The sequence below is a fragment of the Cricetulus griseus genome, chromosome 10, assembly GCF_003668045.3.
Source record: "Cricetulus griseus strain 17A/GY chromosome 10, alternate assembly CriGri-PICRH-1.0, whole genome shotgun sequence".
NCBI classification, from domain to species: domain Eukaryota; kingdom Metazoa; phylum Chordata; class Mammalia; order Rodentia; family Cricetidae; genus Cricetulus; species Cricetulus griseus.
This window is the reverse complement of record NC_048603.1, coordinates 22,411,710-22,432,003: the sequence shown is the minus strand read 5'-3', so window position 1 is coordinate 22,432,003 and position 20,294 is coordinate 22,411,710. Positions and strand designations below refer to the sequence as shown.

Sequence of the window (20,294 nt, the reverse complement as noted above, 5' to 3'; positions counted from 1 at the left end):
AATTATCAAACTGAGCAAGTATTCTAGATAAGGTATTCTACAATAACTTTCATAGCTCATGGACACTAGAAATATGATTACTATGACTTGAGAACTATTCACACCTTTTAATTCCTTTACCTTAACTGGTGTGTAGTGGCATCTTGTCTGTGAACCTGCAACAGTGGCCACACCCCTTTGGGCGTGGCCTCAGGTAAGGACAGAAGCTGAAAGAGGAAAGCATGAGGCACAGCATCTCTACTGTGCCTGCTCTCCCCAGCATTCTCCTTGTCTCCTAGTCCTGCCTATCTTTCTGCCTGGCCAATCAGTGTTTTATTCATCAACCAGTTAAGAGAAACATAACACACAGAAGAACATCTCCCATCACTGGTGTAAATTTAAATATTCACATGTCATAAACAAGAACCACAGTGGATAACACAAATGATCCTATTGGGATTTGGTGCCTCACAGCAAGGTTCTACGGACTACATTTGGGTAGAGAGAGAAAATGAAAGCAAGGCCAGCTATTCATTTGCCTGATAAAACAAATGTGCAATGTAGCAAAGCTTATGAACTGAATTTTGGTCTTTCTGATTTTAAAATTTAATGTGTTTATGACTCATGCTACATCCCACTCAGATTTCACAGTCAATTTATTTTCCTTTTTCCAAAAGGTCTAATGTGGCTTTCCCCTGGGAATAGTCGCAAACGGAGGCTACATCATGAGTATAAACTATTTGGAATACATGCATGCATGCATGCATGCATACAGATTGCAGAGACCAGTCCTGAGTGGTTTATTCTGTACCAGCATATGATATTCCCATCTCTGCAGCTTAAGTCAATGAAGGTTGATGCAGATCTCATCGCTTTTGGCCCTGTCTCTCTGACACACTGGTTCCCAGAGCTACTAACCAGGAATAAATGTGTTGGTTTCAGTCACATCACAGTCCATACCAGGGTGGGGAGTTAGCGAACGCTGGAATGAATTCTTCAAGCAACTCGCTGTTCTGCAGCTTTTCTCATTTTATAACACAGGCCTTTTGGTTGTTCGTTCTCAAAAGCACCAAGTTTATGCTTTCAGTGGGCATCTGGGGACAAGGGACCTCTCGATGCAGTGTGGTTCCCGTCCACACGGACAGGAGCATGTTGCCCGGAGGAATTGTCACTATGTTGAACTGACCATTCAATTTTGCCCAGGACGGAGAAGTATCCCAGAATGCCAGGGAAAGATAAACAAATCATCTCTTCAGTTGTAGCATGTGAGGCCGGGTGGGTTCCTGTAGCATGAATAGTAAAAACCCAGAGACAGATACTGGGGTTCAAGCTGACGATCAGAAAAGCAAAGCAGCCAAGCCACTAGAGTTCTCACCCCTGCCAATGCTCAGACTGAAGGGATGATCCTATCCTCTGGTTGCATCTCCAGACTGCACTGCTTCCAGGTGCCTCTGTCTTCACCAACCCTCAGGCTGCCCTGAAATTGCACTGAGTTCCTACCTTATATTCCTCTCTAGTTCTGGGATTAAAGGCGTGCAGCACCACCATCTAGCTAACTAGTGTGGCTGCTGGGATTAAAGGTGTGTGCCACCACTGCCTGGCCTCTATGGCTGACTAGTGTGGCTAGCTTTGCACTCTGATCTTCCAGCAAGTTTTATTTGTTAGATCATAGACAAAATACCACCACAGGTACCTGAAGAAGCAAGCAGATTACTTACTCTCCTGTTCCAAGGGATAATGATGGAAGAAAAAAGGGTGCTTTGGAAAAAAAAATGCGTCACTTAACAAAAGGAAGTACTGTCTGGGGTTATCAAACAGGCACTGGGGATGGAACCAGACAGAAAGAAACGAGCACCCAGTCACTGGGGGCCAGGGAGATCATGGCACATACCATGCTTACAGAGCATGTCCTGTATCGAGAACTCGAGTTGAAGATTCCATTTCTTGGTGATTCAGAATGACTCAGAGGTGTCCTAGTTAGCTTCAACTGCCAACTTGACACAACCTAGGGTCACCCGAGAAGAGAAGCCTCAACTGAGGAACTGCCTATGTCAGACTGACCTGTGGGAATTCTCTTCATTGCTGTTTGATCCCTGCATCCTGTGTTCTGGGGGTGACATGCAAACTTCCAACTGGATCATATCAAAGGAATGAATGAATGAATGAATGAATGAATGAATGAATGAGAGAGGGAAATACATTTTTATAGGTGATAAGAATGGGAAGGGGATAGAGGAACCTGACAAATAGTTAATCCCTTGGAAGGAAGGCACTTCCTTCAAGATCTGAGAAATGCCACGCCCACATTTTGGAAAATGGGATACAACTGGAGAGGTGGCAGCCGGCTGCAGTCCATGAGTCCCTTTGCCTCCTCTGCAATCAGACAGGCAACTTTCCCAAAGTCTCTACCAAGCCACACTTTCCTGCCTCTCTGACAAATAAAGCCATTTAAATTCTGTTTGTAAGGTCACAGGGATGTGTTCAAGGCCAAATGACAATACAAAGTCTTCACTGCTGGCAGAGGGGACTCTGGACTGTGAAGAGGCCAAAGCTCTTTGCTGTGCTCTCTTAGAACTCCCTGGATTGTCAGTATGTGTGCCTGTTTCCCCGGAGAAACCCCTCTGAAGGCGAGGACCGTGACTCAGTCACTTTCTCCAACAGCTCGCCTACAGCTAGCACACTCAAACCCAAGTGCTTCTGCCATCAGAGATAAACTGAGCAAGATATCTGGGCATGAGGAGGGCAGGGAAGCCCAAGAAGAAGAAAGGAAAAGCCAGACAGAGCATAGATCATTCAGTTTGTTACATGTTTCCCCCTGCCAGGGAAAGCCCTTGGTTGCAGTTTCCTGTGACAGAATGCTGGAAGCTTGGCTGGCCAGAAGACAGGAATGCCCTGCACGGAGCTAAGAATACACAGATTGGTTTCACAATGTCTATTTTTGCTCCCAGTAGGAAGGGATATTTCCATCTCAGCTTTGAGGGGTTGCTGAAGGCAAACTCACTGTGGCTCTCAAGGACTGTTAGTAGCACATTTTAAAAACAGGCACACACTTAAGACATCCCCTGGGGTCTGGAATGGTAGTGGGATATCCCAAACTTGGGAAACACCACTACTGGACAATGTGAGCCTACAATTGGATCATTATTCACCCGAAAGTGGGAAATACCTGTGGTTTCCAAAACTACCTGGGGAGCTAGTTCCCCCATCATGCATTTAAGCAGAATCACTGGGGAGCCCTCCCAGGGAGATTATATCTTAAACTGCACTGATGACCCTGTAAAGGGCTGCTCATCCATAATCACTTGGGATGGTAATCCCACCCAGAGCCCTGATGGCCTAGCTATAAGGCCCTCTCAGGCTTGGTATGAGAGCCAGAGCTAACAAACAAGCAATTTGTCACCCACAAAACAACCACAAGGGAACAAGGGCCCACCAGACTCAGGATGGTGAAGATAGTTCAAGAGAGACTTAACAGGGGACGGACAGAAAATAGTCTCAATACCAAGACTTTCTGTCACAATGCTGCCCCTAACCAGTTGCACTCTGGTTTCTAGGTAGGTTCAAGCAGACACAATTTGCAGGAACCCCCCAGCCCTATCACTATGCTCTGAGCCACCATCATCTCCAAAGCCTTACCTTGTACACGGTGCCTTTCTCTCCTACACAGATTCCCTGCAGAGGTAGCATGGACCCCAGACTGCTGTCTGGGAGGCCCGAACAGGACTGATCCAGACCCCTGAACGTGGATGCCAATGAGGAGGCCTCGGCACTTTAGGGGGCCCCTGGTAGTGAATTAGTATTTACCCCTGGTGTAAGAAGGGACTTTGAAAGCCCATCCCAACTGGAGGGATGCTCTCTCAGCCCTAGACCCTGGGGGGGGGGTCTAGGCCCTGCCCAGGATGGTATGACACAGACTTTGGGGGAACCCCCACGGTGGGCCTCACCCTCCCTGGGGAGCAGAAGGGGGATGAGGTGGGGGTGGGGGGAGGGCAGGGAGAGGGAGAGGGGATTGACATGTGAAGCAGCCTTGTTTCTAATTTGAACTAATGAATAATCTCTTGGGGAAAAATTAAAAAATAAAAAAAGAAGTAGCACAAGCTCCCTGTCTTCCGAGGCATAACCCCCAAATACCCTCTTCAGGCTTCAGATGCTTCATGTGAGATTCTGGCTTATCTGTCAGCATCCTGTATGCTCGGGCCCTTTGTTTTCCACTTCTACCTTGCTTTCTGCTATAAAACGAATCCTTCCCACGCGAGCTACCAAACTCACCCGCCTCAACTCCTATACTCTGACTTTTACATGGTTGTTAGTTATTCCCACTCAAACTGAATGTTCTACTCAACCCCATTTCCCGTAGGGAGCCTTCCCTGATGGCCACAGTCCTGACTTTACTTATTGTGAAATATTAAATGACAGTAGGCTCATAATTGGAGAATTAAAGGTTTGTGAACACTGATGGGAGGTGTCTTTCTATATACATTTCTCTTATTGGTTGAGGAATAAAACACTGATTGGCCAGGCAGGAAAACAGGCGGGGCTAGGAGACAAGGAGGATTCTGGGAAGTGGAGGAGAAAAGTCTCAATGCTGCCAGAGAAGTAATACCATGCAGGCATTACCAGGTAAGCCACAGCCTCGTGGCAATACATAGATTGATAGAAATGGGTTAATAATTAAGACAGAGTTAGCCAATAAGAAGCCCTAGTCATTGGCCGACAGATTATAATCAATGTAAGTCTCTGTGTGTTCACTTGGGGACAAGGCCGCTGCAGAACCTGGCGGAAAATTCCAAAACAAAATAGCACCCAACGTGGGGCAACAATCCCATCAGACCATCTGCTCACAATAGGGCCACTTGGGAAGGATGCTGGTTGAATAAGAATGCTAGCAGGGGGCCTTCCTTGATGGTTAACGGTATTAGGAAGGGGAGAAATACCCTTTCTAGACTGATACCTGATTGAGGGTGCCGTCACTCAGTACGACGAAGTAGTAATGACATCAGAGGAAGCCCCTGTGGCCAGGGGATGATAAGAGTTTGCCCTTCAGGCAGGTTAATTCTGAGGCTGCAAAAAAAAAAAAAAAAAAAACAAGGAATGGGGGATGCTGGCAATTAGCTATGGGGATCGCACAGTCCTGGGGTTGCAGAGCTGTCTGCCTGATGGGGGAAAGGCTCAGACAAGCCCATAAACTATAAAGTAGTAGATGCCGTGGGCCAGGTGGAAGAGAACCATAGATCCTAGAAGGAAGAGAAGGAATGAAGAAGCTGGAGGCTTTTAAGACAGTGAGTGACCTTACCGTAGCCCCACAGGGCCTGGTGTAGACTTCCACAGTGCACTGGTTAGTCTTGATTAACAGTTGATAGGATTTAGAGTCACCACGGGGGGTGGGGGATGTGTGGGAGTGTCTGTAATGGAATTTCTAAGTTGGGTTAGTTAAGATCGGGAAGACACATGTCCCGAAGGAGGTAGACTCCATCCCATGGGCTGGGGTCCTAGCCTGAATAAAAAGTCGAAAGGCACCAACCCCCACCCCCAACCCCCACCCCGGGGTACCAGGATTTATTTCTTTTCTGCTTCGTAATTTCTGATTCAGAGTGGCAGCTGCCTCATGTTTCCACCAGCTAGCCTCACCAGCCTTGATGGAATCCTCAAACTATGACCAAAATAAGTCCCACCTTCTCTCTCCCTCATTTCCTTCCATCGTTTCTTCCTTCTCTCCCTCCTCCCCACTTCTATCTCTCCTCCCTCTCCTCTTCTCTTCACAGCAACAGTCAATGTAAACATAGGGCGGCGCTGCTATGCGCAGGTTCCCAGGTGTTCATGAACAGCACTGTTCCAGAAGCAGCACCAGCGCCAGCACAGCTGTGAGTGAGGCCCATGACAGAATACACAGAGAAGCACACTGGCAGACTGAAACCAGTCTGTAGACCTAAGGAACGGAGTGTCGTACACACAAATCCAGTCTTCCACTGAAAGGAAAAAGAGACAGGCTGAGCAGTGACTGCTCACTGTGGGAGCCACGGCTCTCCTGGTGGCTACATTCTGCAATGTGCTGCCTCGTCCTCTGGTCCTGGCCGGATGTGGAGAACATTGCTGGGGGCTCTGGGTTTGTTTTTAATGAAGATGCCAAGCTTCTCAAGGCAGGGGTGTCCAACTTAAACAAGGTCACTTCTGGTGAGTTTTCTCCTGAAAGGAGTGACCTCAAACTAGTCCCCAACGGACAGAGTCAGACCACGCTGGTCTAAACCATCTGTTTCTCAGTATAGAATTCTCTGCATCCTTCTGCCTTTCCACTTTTCCATATGTAGCTGTGCTGAGCCATGGACACTTACTAAGGATGACTCTGCCTAATTCTTCCAGGAAACCCAGCAACCCTGAACCTAGTCTTATGGCAGAGCTTTGGCCAGCAGATACCATGGACATCCAGAAAAGTATGTATCTGTAGGAGGCAGCAGACCATCCATATGTGCTAAGAGAATCTATTAAATGATATGGCAATCGTCAGGTACTGTTGGTACACTATTCTGGTTAGAGGAGCAAGCTGGGAAATGTGTGGCTGGGTAGAGGGGTGACTGAAAGACATGAGTCAAAGGGACGTAAGGCTTAAAATACTGCCAGACATGGATCATTACCAGGGAAGGGGGGGTGAAGTGGGCGGGCCTGAGGCCCCTCCCTCAGAGATAAGGCTGATCTGTGGAATCTATACCCATAAAGAAAACAGGAGATGAGCAATATCAAGCCTTTGCTTAACACCCATCAGAAATTACGGAAGAGGCCCAGGAAGGTGAAGGTGATGACCAAACTCTCATCTGCTAAACTTTCCTTTGTGCATTGGTGTCTGGGTTCCTGAACTCAGCAATTCAGTCCACTGATAAACGGACCCAGGAGGTCAGAAACCAGAGTGGAACTGTGATGGGGAATGTACTTCTTTTTATGTTTATCTTGTTGATTAATACTGTTTGGCCAATGAGACAGCAAGTTAGACAGGACTAGGAGTCAAAGAGGATTCTGGGATATGTAGTAGAGAAGTAGTGATCCAGGCAGGAAGTGACATAGCAAGGAGACTCATACTTGAGCAAAGGAAACAGGAAGTGTCCTTTTTTCCCCTGCGCCTCCTCCAGCGGTGGGATGTGAGCCACCGGCAAGGAGGGACGCCAATGAGGCTTCCGATAAGATAAGTCTTATAAAATATATAGATTTATGATAATTGAGACTGAGCTAACAGATGAGAATCCTAGTCATTGGCCAAGCAGCTTTGAACCTAATACAAGTTTCTGTGCATTAATTTGGGCTCTAACTCGGGCAGGCAGCTTGCGTAAAGCACACACGTGGCGGTGGGGCTCGGCGGCTTTTGGCAGAAAGATTTATCATAACAAAACTGGAGCAATTGCCAAGAATGAGAATGATATACATTAAAAAAAAAACACTGTTTGCAGATAACCTGCATAAGTGAGAGCTCATGGACCCCAGTCTGACAGCTGGAGAACCAGCAGAGCACAAAACCAGGCCCCCAGAACGTGAGTGTCAGTTGGGAGACCCGGATAGTCCCTGGCAGTAGAACCAGGATGTATCCCTAGTGCACAAATGGTCTTGGGGGCCCATTCTCCATGGAGGGATACTCTCTCAGCCTAGATACAAGGAGGGTCTAGGCCCTGCCCCAAATCACTCAACAGACTTTGATGACCCCCATGGGAGGCCTCACTCGCCCTGGGGAGTGGATGGGGGAGGGATGAGGGTTGGTGGGGGGCATGGGAGGACGGGACCAAGAGGGAACCGGGATTGGTATGTAAAGTAAGATTGTTTTTAATTTAAATAAAAATTTATAATGAAAACGAAGAAAATACCCACTGGTTTGATGTGAGGGGAGTCATGGAAAAAGGGAGGGTTGAGGCGGATAATGAAGGGTGAGTAAGAGCTACAGAGGACTCAAAGGCAGAGCATCCAGGCAGATGGAACACTCCAGGGGAGATGCTGAGTCTGTGGAGCCAGTGAGGACAAGATGCTCATCCTGGTCCAACATTTATCATCCAAGAGACCCTGGCTATCTTCACCTTTTCAAGACTCGGCTTTCTCCTGTCTGAAACACGGATTCTGAGAGAAGCTCTATGTGAATTATTTACAGCAACCCTACCCAATGTGGTTGCTAGAGCCCCATTTGACCATGTTGTGAATGCGTTCATCAAAACTAGATAACATTTAAAACTCTGGTTTCTTATACATAACAGTGACAATATAGACGCCAGCAGCCAGGCCTGACGCCCAGCAGAAGACTGGACAGGGCAGATATAAAGTAATTCCGTCATTGTGGAAAACTGGTGGTTTCTTTCGTTTGTCTGGAGATGGGGTGTCATACTGCCTACGCTTGTCTCAAAGTCCCTATGTAGCCAAAGACGATTCTGAATTTCTGACCCTCTTCTACCTCTTGAGCATTGTAGTCATGTGACGTGGGCTGTAGCCGGAAGACGGGGCTTCATGCACTCTGGCTGAGCACTCTACCAACAGAGCCCCACACTCAGCCCCATTACAAAAAGCTCAGTTGGACAGTATCTTTTATGCACAAAAAAGACAACTTGTAATAGTACTTGGCCCAAAAAAATGTTCAATAATCACTCATGTACCTGCACATGTATGTGCAAAGGCATGCCAAGTGTTTAATAACAAATATAATGCAGCCTGTGTAATAATTAGTGTGGGAAGGCCTGGGGTACTAATTCTCAAAGCATGGGATGAACAGAGGAAAGAGACTGTGAAGAGTGCTCTCCTGCATGGATGCTATGGTGCTGTGTCCGCCACTCTCTGCCTAGTGCCTGCTCTGATCTCCGCACACACTCTCTCAGAGATGCCTCCCTGACTGACTTCTGGTGGGGCTTGGCTAATGGAAGGGAGAAATAAAACAGAATCCAATTTGTAGGGTGAACTATGACCCGCAAAAGGCTAAGCTGAACCACCGCTGATATGCCACACAAATTAAGCTCCAGGAATTTGGAACATCAGCTCATTTAGTCCTGTGTAGACCCCCGATAAGGCCACAAATTATAACGACATCTCCAGCTGAACTCAGATAAGATCACTGGCTGCTGTAGCAAATCACCTGGCCCCTAAGTCTTGACCAATGGCTGTCCAGATTACTCTGGCTCACATCTGCCCTAACGCCATTCTTGCCAGCCCCAGCCTTACAGTCCTGTAATTGCAGTCCCTAAGTCCCCTGTCTAGATACATTGTTGAGACTGTGTTTCCGGGCCCCTCTTCCTTGTCCTTGACGCTTAACAAACACAGCTTCTTGAGACACCAGCCTTCCATAGTATGGGAGATGTGCTGGGAAGAGAGGCAAGATAGACAAAGAAGGAAGCCATGGTAGGCTTTATTTCCTCTCCCTCTCCCCTCCCTCCCTCCTCCCTCCCTCCCTCCCTCTCTCTCTTTCTCTCTCCCCCTCTCCCTGGGGAAGAAAGCAGAGTATTCCTTGACTTGACAGCGGCAGACCTTGACTACATCGTTGTATATCCTGAGCTGCTCGGTATTGAAAAATAAATTCACATACGGAGTTTGTGGGAATCACAGAAGGAGACAAGCCTAACACAAACAGAGGGACTTGGGAGCTGGGACAGTCCTGGTTAGTGTCACTGAGTTTGTTGAACTGCATGTGGCTGGGGCTGTCAGTCACTTAGAGTGGAAATTTTCTTTACCCCTTCTGGGCATCCATCAGGCTAGGACTGAGGAGCTGAAGACACATCCGAAAACGCAACGCGAGGTACATTGGAAGCAAGTGCAGGGGTCTGGTCTTCCTCTAAACTGTGCTAATCCAACTGCCACTGGGCAGCATGAGACCTATATTCAACACTGCCTCCATGTGGCCGTGAGCTATTATAGCAAGAGCATGGAAGGGGAAAAAGGTTGCCATTTTCTCCAGAGAAACCTCCCTTTTGAGTGACGCAAGCCCCAGAAGCTACTATGGCTGAGTCAGCCCATGGTCTTCCTGATGGTAATGACAGCCCAGAGAGGCTGATGGAAAGAGGTTTACAGAAGTGACACTGGGAAAAGAGGGGACAAATTCTAGAATTTTCACTTGCTGTATGTGACTGGGGCCTCATCGTGCCCCCTTTCTTGTCTTAATCATTTTTATTTTGAAGCATCCTTTCCATATCCAAGACTCTCTCGGGACTGTATACTCTTGAGCAACAGGGCCAAATGCAGAGTCCCCAGAGCCCAGTGAATGGCATATAGTGTTCCCTCATAAATGTTCATTTAATTGAACTGAATTGCCGAGCCCAAGTGTGAGCTACTTCATAAGTTTATCCTGGAGGCAAATGCAAGAGAATTTTCATCTCTGAGCCAGGGAGCTACTGGTCACTAAAGGAGTCACAGTAGTGCTCTCTGTGTGAAAGAGAGCACAGGGGAGAGAGAGAGAGAGACAGCAGCATGCATCCTTTCATAGCAGAGATCAGAGACGTTAAGCCCCTTGGAGTCTCACAGCCACTGGGGTCTCCTGGAGACAGAAAGTAGTCTGCCAGCTTCCCTTTTCCCTGGGCCAGCTGATTCCCACAAAGAGACTCTGTCTCCTCCTTGGGACCCCCTGGGGCAGGCAGCACACTTGTCTCTGGTCCCAGAAGGGGGCACTAAGGCTTCCTGGGGCTTCCCAAGTGTTTTTGGTGTTAGGCCCTGCAGGAAGCCAAGTTAGGAAGGAGAAAGAACAAAGAACTGCATAGGATATCTCCAGGGGCTCCAAGGGACATCTCCAGGGGCTCCCAACAGCAGTAGCTCCAGGATTAAAAACCAAGCTGCAAACTGAGTTTCCACTAGACTCTAAAACTCTCTGAATCCTCTCTTCCTGCCTAGTCTCTTGGGTCTGGGCTTTCTTCCCTGTCAGGAGCTCCAACTGCAGTTTCAGACGCCACCTGGCAGCACAGTGACGTGGCAGGTAAGTGAATACCCAGTATGGCTTGCTCAGCTTCAAGCTCCACTGGAAAGAGATGGATTGAAGACAGGGGTGCCAGGGAAGGAGCCCATGAATTCCAGGCTCAGCATGAACCTAGCTAGCAAATACCATTGGACAGAGGTAACTAGGCTTCCAAATCCTTGTCGAAGATCCCTGTGAGCTGCACACTTCAGACAGAGCAGACACTGTGGCTCATGGGTGTCCCACTTTTAAGATGCTGGTCACTCTAAGAGAAGAGAACCAAACCCCTATCAAGGCAAAAACACAATTCTCACCACAAAAGGGGTAAGGAATTATTCTAGAGCCAAGTGAGTGACCACAGCCCCAAAGCACAGGTTTCCCTGAGTTCCCTGTTTCAACACAGAAGCAATGTAATGAAGATTTTATAGTAGCAGAACAAAGACAAATTGAGACACCTTTTCAAATACATTGATGGGTTCATTGTGTAGGAAGGTTAGAGTAACGCTGGGAGAACTCTACTAATAGGCCTTAGATGCTAACTGACAATGTTCGTAGGTCCGTGACTTGGGGGAAAAGCAGGGGCTCCTTAAACTGGTGCATTCCTATAGGTATTTACCTGCTAGATCAGATAGATTCCCGACAAGCAGAGGCCCTTTAGAGGGCTAATGTTGGCCAAGATATATTGTAACTTGGCTCTCTGTCTGCAACACTCCAGCTTCTCCACATCACGAAGTTCTTATCAGTTGATCAGCCTTGTAGATTTCAGTTGGAGGATGTTGTTTCTGTTTCTGGAAATTTCTATTCACAGTCTGGAGAAATCAGGGCACACCTTCCCTGTGGTTCTTATTCCTACCTCTTGCCAATATGGCAGTGTTTTATAGACAAATGTGTTTCCTTGTCTCTTCTGCTTGGAGCAAACAAATCACCAGGCTTGGCATTATGGGAGGACGCCCCACCCCCTGGGGAACAAAGATTTCTGTGTCCCCTCCTCCCTCTTCTTTCTCTTTCAGGTTCCCCTGACATGCTTGCTGTTCATGGTGTATAACTTTCTTTTTTGACTTTAAACTATCTGTCTTAACGAAGTTCCTCTCCAGGGTTTAAAGGACACCTCTGGGAAAGAGAATTCCTGGAAGGAAGCTGTGTCTGCAAAGGCTGCTGGATTGATTAGAACATCAATGGTGTAGAGATGTTGAGATGTTGAGAATCCATAGCCAAATTATCTTGGGGCATTTTTAACTTCTTTAACAGTCATTTATTGTTCTCTGATGCACAAGTTCTAAGAACTTCGTGACCTTTAGGTAAGTCCTTTGGGCCGTAGGAGCCAACTCCTCGTTTCCAGTAACCAAAGGGCTAAGAATAGCATCTGAAGCCTACAGCAGAATTTCCCTGCTCTACTGTAACCCGCCTACCCAAGGTACCCACCTATAGATTTGAAAAGTGCCATGGTTTAAGACTTTCTTCATTCAGCTACTATAAAAAACATCAAACTGTTACTATGTTGGAACATGAAATTTAGGGCAATTTCAATCTGTGTTTCCAGGCCATGGAAATTCACATTTAGTTCCAGAATAAACTATGTCCCATCCCCTTTGAGTTGGTGTCAACAGCTCTTTTTACCTTTGAGGTCCAGTGACACTGTCTCTGCTATGACGCCCTAGATTTCCTAACTGCTCTCCTACCTCAAGGCTCATCATGGTCCCCAAGGTCATGAAGCTGTCTTTCCTAACAAAGCTAACAAACTATCTGGGAGATAATTTCATATTGTGAGAGCAGATTATGAAGCCGTGTCAATATTAACATGAAAGAAAACTATGTGTAGAGGAAGCCCTTCCTTACCCTGGCATCATCTAATGGCAGAGTACAGGTGGGGGGGAAAAAAGGCCACAAATACAAATGTAACATCAAGTCAACTACAAACAACCATGTCCGGTATGGACAGATGCCTCTGGGGCTCTTCCATCAGCTCCCTAGTCCACTGGCCTTCTTGGGAGTGCTTTCCTCATTGTGTTAAAGAAGCCATCTCCCTTCTATTTCTATCCCATGCCTAACTGAGTGGCTTTTTCCATCTCTCTCCTCCAGGTGGCTGCCTGGATTTTCACCTAACCTGCACCATCTTCCCCTCACACCCTAATGAAATTTTCCGTGAGCTTCCCTGTGAGTCGGTTTCTAAATTATTTTATTAATGAGACTGAGGAGCCCCGAAGAGAACCTCGGTTGCCCTGGTAACAGCATCAACTCCTTTCTCCTCGAAACTGCAGCTCTCTGTCTCCTTAACTCTCGGAAGTGTTCGCATCAGTTTTCCATAATTATCATAATCAATGAGGGGACTGATGCCCAGGAGAGGGGAGGGTGACCTCAGGGCTTCTAATGGGGTACAGCCTGTGATTGACACGGCTTACTCCCTAATACACTTCTCACAACAACCGGGTAACTTTAAGAACGTTATCTCCAGTTTACAGACACACTGGGGCTCAGTGACTTTATATGAGCCTGTAAATCACCCAAGATCCCACAGTTGTCAGGCAGCAGGACCCGGATCCTCGATCAGGTCCACCTGACTGCGGAGTCTGGGTTGCTAATTATCGCCGCTGCCTATTCATCCATCCATTCATGAATATTTATTAAGCACCTCCCATTTTGCTGGATGCTGTTTCATATTTCATTGTGTAGATCTCCCTCTAGATGACTGACAGACAAACCCCCACGGCCCCAGCAACCTCCCGGAACAATACGCACCATGGAAGAGGTGAGTCGACTAAAGAATTGGTTGGCACCCCTGTTGGCCTGGCACCCCCCAAAAAGGGGCCTGGTTAACAGGGATACTTCACAAAGCAGACAAATGCCCAGAGTCTTCAACAGTGAGCTGCAGCACCACCAAGTAGCAAGGTCTGCACATAAGAATTCCGGTGGACAGCAGGTTGCAGCCAAAGGAAGGAATTGGTTTTGCAAAAAACTAAAATCACTGAAGAAGCACAGGGGTGCAGCACAAGTATACATGCTACTAAAAAACATGTCCGTACTCAACTGGGGAGTTGAATTACAGTTGTCTCATAGAGAAAGAGGAACAATGCGAACCACTGGAAGGGCCCTGAACCCCTTAGAGCTCGTTCCCAACAGCAGCTGGACAGGCCTCCCTGCCATCCCCTGTGCTTTGTCTAGAAGGTACCTCCACCATCAATTACACTACAAATGTATCTTAAATGAACCTTCCTTCCACATAAATCCAATCAGAGCATGAGCAGAAGGAAATTTATACCATAACATTTAATAGGAAAGCCAGACTCTTTCCTGCTACAAAGGAATTATCTCAAGGATAAATGTGCTGGACTCATAATGCTCATTTTAAAACTGAAGTTTACACATTTCTTCTTCGCCGACATGGGGTGGAAGACATGGAGCAACGTGAGGAGGCAGGCCCTGCTCAGAGTCACTGCCTCACCCAGGCAGCAGACCTGTCCTCAGCCAGGCCTCGTGGACTTCTGCATCACTGGATGGTGGCTGCTCATTGTAATTTTGGCTGTTTGTCTGTCTGATTAACTCTGTAGCCTGAAGCTTGCCACCACTATGCATAAAATAGCCCACTCCCGTTTCTCTGTGAGTGTAAGTCTGCTGCTCATAACCACCGGGTGGCCCCCTCATGTCTGCTCATGGGTACACTGGTAGAATGGGGTTCATCATTGGGGCCACATGAGAGGAAATGCCACAAAGAGCAAACAGGACCAGCCAGAGAGCAAGCCCTACTGCCTGGGTAGCCTTCTGATTCTGGAGCCGCTGGTGTGAGTAAGAATATGTAAGCTTAGCGGCCTCTTTACAAAAAGTAAAACTTTGTAAAGAGTAAAACTACCTCTGGGTAAATGCTGGAATCAAGTTCTAAGGGGGATATCTGCATGGCTTCTTAAAGTTTTAAATAGAAAATACAAAAACAAAAACAAAAAAAAGATCACTGGAAATAAGTTTCTGGAGGAACCAACTGTATCAGAATCCCAGATGCCTGTTTTTAACAGGAAAATTGGTCTGGTAGGTCAAAGCTATCCAGTTATCCAGCAAGCCTTTTTGGGGATCTATAATATGTCAGAGAGTTTTCCCAGTGTGTAGCACACACCACTGACTTCAACTCATAGAAATGACATGCTAGGAAGCAGGTACAAATAAACTACATAAAAATTGAGAAATAAGCCTGTCTTTTGACTATGAGTTTGTTATAAGGGTAAGCAAACAGAACTGAAAGATCCATCCACCCAAACATACATACATACATACATAATACATACATACATATATACACGCATATGTACATGCATACATACTTACACACATGTACACACATGTACATGCATACAGATATATATATATATATATATATATATATATATATATATATATACACACATAAATACACATATATACATACATGTATTTCCTCTAAGTAGCCTAAAGGGTTAAAATGATTTCTAGCTAGCAGACCCTATGCAGGATCCTCCTATGTATCATTAAAAATACCAGTGAGGTTACAAGAAAAAGTAAAACTTTCCAAACTCATAACCGCACTGAAAATCAGAAGTGATAATCCAATTAGAGCCTGAATGAAGAAAGAAATCTTGTTAACCACATTGGTAAATTCACACATGTGATATGCTTAGGGCAATGTCTGGCACATGGAAACATTAAGTAATTGTGAATTATTATTTGCTTAAAGTTAAATGAGAAGTACCCAGGAAAATAAATGAATATTATGGTATGAATCAGCAGATACTATTTGTAGTCACTTCTAATCTTAGCATACGGCCCAAAAAAGCAAAAATAAAGAAGATTCCAGCCATGGCATAAAATCAGAGGACCCACCATGACCTGGAACATCCCCGAGGGAAGAGTCAACTGCAGACAAATATTCAATTAGGGTAGGAAACACAAGGAGCTTAGGAGTTCATGTCTTGGGCTACTTTATCTGTCTTCTCACTGCAAATTGGTAGACTAGAGACTGTGTAGACGAAGTAGCTCCTACCACAGCTCATCAAGACTACCACAGGGAGCAAAGCCTGTGAGACTATGGGACCTGGATTGTGCACACCTGTATTCCACCTTCCCATCTGGAAGGAGCAGGTGTGGACAAAGACAAGGGGAAGTCACATAACTTGGCTGTTTGGCTAGTGTTGGCCAAGAAAAATACTGCTTTTTCTTAGATTAAACTAAGAAGAGTGACTATGGAACCTAGGAAGAGAAAATGCTAAGTGGAAAAAACGTTATCCTGAAACCACAAAGAAGATATATCCGGAAACAGAGACCTAAAGGCAGTTTGGAAAGCAGAAATGCTTTTACAACTGGATACAAGAGAACCTCGTTGCTCTGTGCTGGAAATAGTGTCCCAAGAGGAAAATTCATGAAGGAACCAGGCAGGATAAAGGCAAAACTGTACCTGGGAAGATGGATACAAAGGTCGGTTACCAAGAACCTGATGTGGAGTACAATGCATAATTTTTCATCACAGTCTACCTACATTTTTCTTATGGAAAAGGGGACGGCGCACAGACACACAATTCAGTAATGTTTTCACAGGTTTCTACTGTCAGTCTGTTTGATGGGGTAACTTACGAACATCAGAATCTGTTGTTTACTTCCAGTTCTGGAGGCTGATGAGCCCCATTCCGGGCGGAGGGATCTGGTAAAGGCTTGCTCCCCACATCCTGACATGGCAGAAAATACTAAGGCAAGTAAGACCATGGCCATTCCACAAGCTCAGTTCTAGCAGCATCCCTGTGCTCATGAGAGTGCAGCCTCAACACTTCTCAGGAGGCTCCACCTCCTAACACACCTACGGGGTTGTATTAGAAGAGTGTGGGCTTCAAGTCATCAAGGCAAACCATCCTTATCCTTAAGAGAAGCACTGGAAAAGTTCATGTAACAATGGGGCAGAGCCAGGAAGCCCTGGAGGTTTCCAAAAGGAGGGATCACTCTCATGGAACCACACTTTCAGAGAGATCATAGCCTGACAAATTGCTTCCAAAACAAGGATTTGGGGAATACATTGACATAGTAGCATTTAGAATTGTGTAACAATGATCCACAAGAATATTGAAATATTTCTACCTCACCTGAAAGTTCTATGAGTATTTTGAAAGATGAACTCACCAAGAATTAAGCAACGTTCTAAGAGCCACAAGGGCCTGAAATCACCAAGGCAATTAATTGTTTGCATCAATAAAGCATTTGATCAAAGTCATTTTCCACTCTTGGAAAAAATAAAAAAAAAAGTAATCTGAAGCTATGTTATTTTGTTGATATTAGAGACTGTCTTGTGAGCCATGAGATAGAATCCAATTAATGTCCTTGAAGAGCACAAAGACCCACGTTATCATTGCAGTAACTTAATATTGTTCTTTTAAAAGCTACAGTCAGTAGAATTAGAACCAGAAACAGGAGTTCAGCTTTTACAAGCAGGGAGATAAATGTGGTCTTGGGTCTCCAGGAACAGAGTCAACACTTCCTGAATACTCAAGAGGCCAAGACATCAGTTACCACTGTTCCCTGAGTTCCCAGCTGAGTCTCCCCAGTAACAGAAGGAGGGGAGTGTTGGATGATACAGAGAACAAGCAGAGAAGGGAAACAAAGGATGCCTGAGATTTCAGGGCAGAAAGTGGAGCGCCTGTTGGTGCACTGACTTCTGAGCCTCATGTCACCAATTATACCAAACAGGCAACTAGACCAAATCAAAACAGAATGAACTAACAGCAAATAGATCGAACCTCAGCATCACGACTAGTAAGAAGGGTTTACCAAGTGGCTGCATCCAAATTTAAACAAACAAACACTCCCAGTTGTGGGATTTCCTATAGAAACAGTTATGAAAGATTAGACTAAAGATTAAATAAGTAAGACCATCCCCATTACAATTCCACATAATGAGGGAAAGAAAGTCATGACATCAAGTTCAACTCTTGTCAAAAGACAGACCCAGGGAAGACACCATCCTGAAGAAATGACTAAAGATTTTGATCAGTGCCCAGCTAATTTTATGTTGATATAATTTCTGCCCAAATCCGGACATTTTAGTGGCGATATGATTTAATGGATTGAATCTAAATTAAATCTGTAAGAAAATACCAGAAAGTTTAGGAAAAAGGAGTAGCAAGAGGGGACCTGGTTGTAAAAGAAAATGGTAGTTACTCAGTACCATTAATATTAAAACAGCAGAGTACAGGTCTGCTACTTGTATCACAAGAGCACCAAACCCAAGTAATTGGGGATGGTGGTGGTTCTACCATCAGTTTTGTGATGTGTTAGAGAAGTCCTAAATATGAGCAGGATTTTATCGGATGCACAAGCAAGTCAAAATTCACAGCCAGTAGAGAAGATAAATAAACATCTTGAGGTATTCATAAGAAATTGCTTGAATAATGGGTGGGGGGAGTGACCAGAAAGTAGGACATAGGGGTAGAAGTTGGATTCCATGTCACATGGGATAGACAATCAGTTGTAGACTGATTCCAAGCAGGTGGGTGACACGGACAGGTTAAGATTTGGGGATCAGCTGACTGTCTTGAATTTTAGAAAGGTCAGTTTGAAGCCATGAGATAGAGAAATGGGGAATTGACTAGGTAGTGACCAGGTTTCTGGAAGAGCCATAGCACAGCAGGCTGAATTCTCAAGAGGGCCAAGGGGACAGGGGAACAAGGCAGAGCTGGGAACGGCTTAGGGGAAGGAAGGATTAGAAAGACGGCCACCTGGAAGGGTAGGGCATGCCTAAGACAGCAGGGTAGGTCAGCACGGACAGCAAACTGTGAGAAACCAGGAGAGGGAAGGTCTTGGCTTCTGGTGGAGTAGAAGCAGGGTCTCTGATGGAGATGGAGATTCCTGGCGATAGTTGACAGGTCAACCACAGGGAGTATGCGTTTCCTGTTCCCTCAGCTGCCCGGAGTCACTTCTCAGCTCCTTCAGCCATAAGACATGGGGAATCCTCTCCACCCCAACCCTGGGGTGACATGAGCCTCATGTCACCAACTAGACCAAACAGTTAACTAGACCAAACCAAAACAGAACTAACAGCAAACAGATTGAACCTCAGCATCACAACTAGTAAAAATAGATTACCAAGTAATCTCTATTATTTTGGGGGGGGTCTTTTTAAGTTGTAATATGGGGTCTACAGCATTAAGTACTTTCTCCAGGTCTTCCCATATTTTTTTCAAGTCACAAAATAACTTATTGCCCATGACAACCCAGTTCCTCCCCCCCCTCCAAGGGCAATCTGTGTCCTTTATTTTTCCTATATCTGAAATATTCCTATTCAATTAGCTAATTTCTCCCTGAAGTCATATCTTTCACTTTAATAAGAGGAAAACGAGGCCCTTCCATGTATTATTAAGCTTCATTTCAGGCTGAAATTGAATTACAAACTACCAGTAGCTCCTCTCTGGATCACAAGCCAGAGGTCTATGATTCATGCTTCCGACTGCCTTTCAATCTTTCAGAGGCAGTGGGAGAACTGTCTTAAAATAGACTGGATGTAGCTCAATGAATGTTTTTGAAAAGTCTATAATTTTGGCAAACTTTTTCTGAATTTTTTTTTTACTAACAATGACCCCAGAACAGGGAGGCTCCTTCAGTTTTTTAATGTGTGGGCTGCTGTTGGTTTCTTTGTTTTCTTTCTGTGAATGCAGTTTTAGTCTTAAAACTTCCATTCATCCCCAGAGGAGGTACTATTATTAAAGAAGTCCCCTCTAACCAAGCTCTACCATTTCAACGGTATGGTTTGGCACCATCGTGTCCTGGTAGATTGCACTCACAGGCTCACCTTGCCTATGTCATGTGAGTGGCCACCCCATGGCTTCTGATGACCACATTTGTCATCTCACAGAGTGGCCATTAGGAAAGGGCGGGAGGGGGGAATCAAGAGTAACTATCAAGGTCCTTGCCATCAGGCAAACTTAGAACCCCACCTTTGTCACACGCCTGACTCTGTGGTTTGGGGCGAGTTGCTGATGTGCTCAAGGCCCTTATTCCTAATTTGTAAAGCCAGGGAGGCAAGGATTCTCTGGACTTAGGTCGACGTAGGTCAGAGTGAGATCTTCGTGGTACCCTGGGAAAGTTCTGGCACAGCATCCGTCCCAGAGCAAGACTTCGAGAGTCACAGTATTGTACAGTCTGAGATTATGAGATACTGCGGACCAGCTGTGTAGCCTCCTGTAAACCATTGCCTTCCGTGAATGTGTGTGATCAATGCCAGAATGAAGGCAGAGGGAAAAATACCACCCATCAGCCCCATGAAACACCGTGTTAGGTACAAGAACAGTATCGTGTCTTCCTGAATTTATAGACCCAGCAAGCCAGGCTTTCTAATATTTAGGGATACTTAGATCCCATGACCTTGGAGAAGTACCTTGGACTGGAAAAACAAATTGCCTGTTAGGAGTGGGAAGATGGAAAGGGA

The 20,294-nt window shown here is 45.8% G+C and overlaps 1 protein-coding gene and 1 long non-coding RNA gene across 5 annotated transcripts in view; both read right to left on the bottom strand.

Annotated features, from left to right (window-relative positions):
- The window catches only part of LOC107977672 (potassium voltage-gated channel subfamily KQT member 3), a 298,378-nt gene that overhangs the window by 131,844 nt on the left and 146,240 nt on the right, over positions 1-20,294 (bottom strand). The gene's annotated exons all lie outside the window — the stretch shown is intronic.
- On the bottom strand, positions 618-5,034 carry LOC118239370. The gene is made up of 2 exons (XR_004771315.1): positions 4,931-5,034; positions 618-1,262 (listed from the first exon to the last, which is right to left on the bottom strand). It is a non-coding gene; the product is annotated as an uncharacterized LOC118239370 (long non-coding RNA).